This window comes from Gavialis gangeticus, unplaced genomic scaffold, assembly GCF_001723915.1.
Source record: "Gavialis gangeticus isolate Ggan-Ray unplaced genomic scaffold, GavGan_comp1, whole genome shotgun sequence".
Lineage (NCBI taxonomy): Eukaryota > Metazoa > Chordata > Crocodylia > Gavialidae > Gavialis > Gavialis gangeticus.
The window spans coordinates 12993270-12999367 of record NW_017729005.1 but is presented as its reverse complement, the minus strand read 5'-3'; the positions used below and the strand labels follow the sequence as shown (position 1 = coordinate 12999367).

Genomic DNA, 6098 nt, shown 5'->3' with positions numbered 1-6098 from the left:
GTCTATAAGAGTTATGTGCAACCAATTTTAATCCAGAGAAAAAAAGTGCGCCCCCAGGTCTCAAAAGTTTGGAAAACACAGTCCTAGAGTCATGTCATTGTATCCCAATATTTGTTTTTATTTTTTAAAGGAAAATTTGACATTTGAAAATGTATCACCAGTACAACCAATGCAGTGTCCTCCATATGAATCTGCAGACAGTCTGAAACAATGGAGTACTATGTATCTCAGAGTATTAATGGAATGGAATAAAATAATGTAATAACTCCCCTTTTCTGCACTTTAGCTTAACTTTGAAGAGACTAGGGTTCCATATTTTCAGGCATGTATTTTGGAAAGGATTATACAGAGTCAAAACCACGACTATGAATGATGCGTGAATGTTATGCTAAAACTGTATATTTTCTTTACACGAACGTATGTTATAATAGCAGAAGAAAGACTTTTGTCTAAACCTGTGCAGCAAGAAGCAGACGTTTCAGATCTTTGCAGGACTGTGGTGTTCTCTTTGCAGTAACCTTTATTTTGAAGAACAATGCCTCTTCAAACAGCTATTTATGACCATGCTGCCTATGCTCCAGCTGATCAAAAAAATGGCACACTTTGAAGTAAAAACCACAGCAAACATCAGTGCAACTTGTTTTTAGTTCAGCAACCCATTTTAAATTAGGTGGTTTTGGAACCACCCAGATACAGTAGAACCTGGATCATTTGTATGCTAAAAAGACTGAAGATCGGTATTAGGCATAGCTTGCAGACAGATTCAAAGAGGCAGTACCATATAATAAACAAAATATTTACATTTAACATAAACCAAGCCTTGACTGAAATATTTCTTAAGTAACTCTTAAACTAAGGGCTATTAAAGAGTAAATCTACCACTGCTTCTTGCTACACAGGTTTGGACAAAAGTCTGTCTGCTGCTATTACAACATACATTCATGTAAAGAAAATATATAGTTTTAACATAACATTCACACTTCATTCATACTCACATTCTTCCCCCACAATCTTTTTTTAGCAATGATTCCTCACGGGCTGTCTAGGTGGGGAAAGTCAACCAGCAAAGCTATTCTGCAATAGGTCCCCATGGACATGCTATTGCAATATAAAAGTGACTCTATTTGGAATAATTACCTTGCTGTGTAACTTGAATAATTATTCCAGAACAAGATCTGTTACATTCTGGAACAGGGTGCTCACCCAGGAAAATTATTCTAGAAAAATAGGTATAGCAAAATGGTTATTTCTGTATGGCTACTCTGGTCAATTTCCACACACACAGAGAAGTGTCAGGCTGCCATGTGGCCTTACACAGAACGTGCATCACTTGCATTCTCCAGAATTTGAAAAAAAACTTGTCCAAAAGCCAAACTCTTGTCTTATAAGCAAACAGACTGATGGTTCCTTCTATCAAGTAATATTTCAGTCCTTCATCTAGAAGGCAGTTGGCCTTCTCATGTTATGTGAGTAGGTAGGAAATATTCATCTTGGAGCTAAAAGGTTATAGGTTTTCTTTTGTGGCATCAACTTATAAAAATTTAATGAATTGATATTTTTCTAGGGTTCTCACCTTTTCCCTATACTTTCCAATGAATCAGATCACAGTTTGCAAACCCTCATCTAATTGTGCTTTGCCTCTGTCTTCTCTTTAATTGAGAAAACCACAGTTAAGCAGTTAGGTAACCAATAAATTACCTTCCATCTACTATGTTACTGACAGGAAGACTTGGCTGCTCCCTGGGTCCATAAAACAGACCACAATGGATCACAAATATTTTCTCATAAGGAAAGGTCTTCACCAGTAGCCAAAGAGTTAACAGGTTTTGAAATCTGGTTCAACTGCAGACACCTCTCCCAGTCTTGCATCACTACTCTTCCAAGTCCACTTACACATTCCTAACTCTATTTATGACTTCCTCTTCTCTTGAGTTCTGATTTGTTCAGTTCTCAAGCTGTGGGTGATGGCAAAAAATGTAACATTACCTGCCCATGATGACATATCTTTATACAACTTCAAGAAAATCTACTAAGCAAGATCCATAGTTGCCACACCTTTCAATCCCCCCGGATATTTCTAGGTGTTTCCTGATGAATTCTTGTGCTCTACTTCTGTGAAGAGACAGATAATAGATAAACAAATGCATTCCTCCTCCACACTGCTGATCCCATTCTCTTTAGGACTTTAAAATCTTGCTACAATGCATAATGATAACATCAACTTCATGGCCCACTGTGCTGTGGGGTGGATGACTCTCCCACAGCAGAGTAGGATCATAGGAAAGTAGGGCTTGAAGGGTCATCTAGTCTATCCTGATGAAGGCAGGATCATCCCTGACTAAAGCATCCCAGTCAAGTCTTTGTCTAACCTGCTCTTGAAAATTTCCAGGATGGAAATTCCACAACTTCTCTAGACAGCCTGTTTCAATGCTACTCTAATGCTAGAGTTTGGCTCATCCAACCAAGCAGATGAAGCATCATGAATCTCCTGGTATATCACCTGTGCACTTCTAGGAAGGGAGACAGAGGGATAAGACTAGTGTCATTGATCCTACTTGTATGCAAGGCATGTCTCTGCTACTGCTAAAGCCAGCCAGGGTAGGAGTAAGCCAGGGGGCCCATCTACTTAGCAACCCAGGTCCCCAAGTCTGCCCCTGGTCCTACCAAGACCTTAAAACAAGCTTAGTAATAGCACAAAGAGGAAACCATTTAATGGCTGCAATGTGTACTCTTTCCTGTGTAGGTGAGGTGAGGCTAGCACCTCAAATGGGAATATGGCTCCTCCTCGTTTTCTTACAAAAGACTAACTCTGGTTATCTATTAATCATATGCAGTCTCAAAGCTTCCCAGCCTTTGCACATCCCGATCCTTCATTCCACTCCTATGTCCTGCTTTTTTCTTTTAGCACTTTTAACATAGATCTGGTAGCAAATGCTGTTTAGACACAGATTGTATATTTGGCACTGATAACAGTGATAATATAGTCAAGTAGAAATACTTGTAGCATTCTGGGAACCTTGACTTGTTAAATTTAACTGGCTCCATTATGAATCAGGTTTATGTAGAAAAAAGTTACCAGGTAAGGCAAACAGGAAATACTGCTCTTGAATCTGCACACTGGCATTTTTTCATAATTTCTAACCATTCTGTATTATCTTTTAGAAATAAATCAACTCCACCTGCTGTTTAAATAACACCACATAAAATGGCAAATACCAATAGCATTTATCAGGGAAATAACACAAGGTATATAATACTTCCACACTTACTTCAAACATGAAAAAACTTCACACATGCACACACACACACTCAAATTGCAGAAGATGAAGCTCGAAATATTCCTTTTCATTTCTCTCCAATGCAGCTTTCAACATTTTAATTAGTATCTATTATTGTGAATACCATTTTCGATTTGTTTAAACTTGTTCAAGACTTCCAGAAAAGAAACTGATTATTTATTTTATATTCTCTCCCCCTTCAAGTTTAGATGTGCAATGCCAAACCCTCTCCCCCCCCACCTGCATTTAAGAAATGAGGTTTGATTTTAATCAGCTAAAATGAGATGGATGGATAGTAGGTTACAATTTCTCTTAGCTCTTTATATTAATTACCAAATAAAAAAGTTAATTTGGCAACATTAAGATAAACGATCAGAAAATAATGAAAACAGTCCTGTACAGGTAGCAAGTAAAGCTATAAAAAGAGCCAATCCTACAACTGTTACCCCAGCAAAACTACTATATACTTCGATGTTAGTGGGAGTTTTTTTGTCCTTCCAAATTTTGGGATCTTCATCTACTGATGTCTGAAATTAAGATTTTAATAAACCACATGGGGGAAATGGACTGATCTGCTCTCATTAGCATCATAGTTTAAACTGAAGTTGCTATCTGCATATCAGTCTTTGAGGGTGAACACAGTACTCTCCCTCAGTGAAAATATGCAGACACATGGACAAAAATGAATGTAACCTAGCTTAAAACCAAATCGGTTCCATCTCTGTTTACAGCGATGTTGGACTGTAACTGTTTACAGCGATGTTGGATCTCTCCAACAGCTCAACTGCTGTATTACAGTACCACATGGAAAGGAAAATCTTGATCTGTTAAAAGTAACTGTCTCAATCATAAAGCAGGTTTATGTTCAGAAAAAGGCAGTTTCCATCTCTGTGGGGCACCTGAAAACTATTTTAACTCAGCCATCTATTTAAAACGAAAACAGAATGTATTTGGTACAGAGCAAAAAAAATAAGAAAGAAAGAAAAGCATCCATATTATATAGAATCTAAATACAGCTAGATTAAATCATAATGAAGTCTAGCTAGGCTCTAAGCTTAGTTACCAAGAGTAGTGATTAAGCAGAATGAAAATTCTGAGTCAGCTGCCCTGCCACGTTTACTTGTCCAAAAGTGTTCCAGCAAACCATGGGGCTGTTGCTTTACAGTGCCACTCTTCTTTCTGAATCTTCTGGTTTGTATGTGTATCTAAGTTTCAGATTCGGGGGCTAGTTCTACTTACATGAGTCAGAAGATTTTTACTGGTGTAACTGAGGTCAAATTCTGGCCATTTGTGTCTGAGCACTTGTTCCGTTTGCATCAATTTCTAGCAGCATGTTTAGGATCATCTCACTCTAGGGTCTTTATCTAATTCCAAATGTAGGTCCTCTGTGCTGTTCCATTAGCACAAAGGGATTGTAATGCTGCCCTATGAGCCTAAACCAATATTCATTAAGTCAGTGAGAGTTTTTCCATCAACTTCAATAGGACTTAGATCAGACTCTAGGGCTAGGGACACAAATTAGACAAACTGGTATAAGTGATTGGAAACCGGCTCAGACAAGTAACACAACAGAAGTTCCATGCACATAAACCAGTTTCAAAATGGTCAAAACTGGTTTAAGATAAACCTATGCAGTTTAGCTTGCACAGGAGAGCCCTAGCTCTGTGTCAGGAAAGGGAAACCATACTACAATCAAGCAATCCCTGCTTTAAGGTGGGCATTGAAGCTAGATGCAATTGAGAGGAACTAGAGCAGAAGTGGAAAAGGCCATTTCATGGGGTCTACTCTCACCTCCAGCTCTGGCAAGGCAAATTCTGGCATAGTCTAGGAACCGCATGTAGGACATTACATAGTTGAACACAGACATATCACTCTATTTGTTTTTTTAAGTGTAGCATAACATAGTAGTTGGTATAATGCATGTCAGACAACTAGTCCACCAATGATGGACTTCAGGGCTCCGCATCTTTATAGGTCAGCAGCTCCAGCTCTGCCCAGGTCAGTAATTCTGAGCAACTGAATTAAACTGCTACTCAGTTCAACTTCAAGCATACAGCAGTCTGCATTGAAAAATGTATACACATTTCTGGCCTCTGTTGCCAGTCTTAGAAAAGCAATGGAAGACTAAACACACCCAGGGAATTATTCTCCTCAAGGTTATTTTAGACTCGGTGTGGAACTACAGCACTGGTATGGCCAACACTGTACCTATTTTTCTGCTGTTAAAGGCTTTAAGCCTCTAGGACTGCCTAGCCCATACCCTTAATGAGAACTATATTCACCTAAACAACTTAATACAGCATGCTATAAAGTTTGAGATATCTGTATCCTCATCTCAAACATATGTATTTCCTACAAGCATTACTGTTAGCATAAACATTTAGAGAGAGAAGACTATGTTCCTAGATATTTATTATCTGTTGGTAAAATTGCTTACAAAAACTCACTCTCATTCTGAAGATCTGTTAGAACACTCCCTTGCTCCCAAGTTCATTATAACTACTAATATTATTACTGTAAATCTTTCTAATGCCTCAAATGTTTGGCTCTAAAGAACATTTTTATAAAAAGGGTGAGGCAAGGAAAACTTCCCCCTCCCAACCACCTAATACATTGCTGAATTATATTTGAAAGTTCAAATGCCAAAATGATGAAATCACAATATTATATATTGGGTTTCATTTGATTATTTTGTTGGTGTGTCAGAGAAGTTATCTATAAAATGACATGAAAAGTGAAGTTACAGAGCTTTAGGGGTTTTCCAGAACTTCTCTGCACACATCAATTTTACTGTTTGACTATCCTGAAAGATTTATGCTT

General features: G+C 38.0%; 1 long non-coding RNA gene across 1 annotated transcript in view; it reads right to left on the bottom strand.

Moving 5' to 3' along the window:
* Positions 1 to 4003, bottom strand: part of LOC109291620 — a 17892-nt gene extending 13889 nt beyond the window's left edge. Inside the window, exon 1 of the long non-coding RNA XR_002095910.1 lies at positions 2056 to 4003. This is a non-coding gene — a long non-coding RNA (uncharacterized LOC109291620). The remainder of the gene's footprint in view (positions 1 to 2055) is intronic.
* Between the last annotated feature and the right edge of the window lie 2095 nt (positions 4004 to 6098).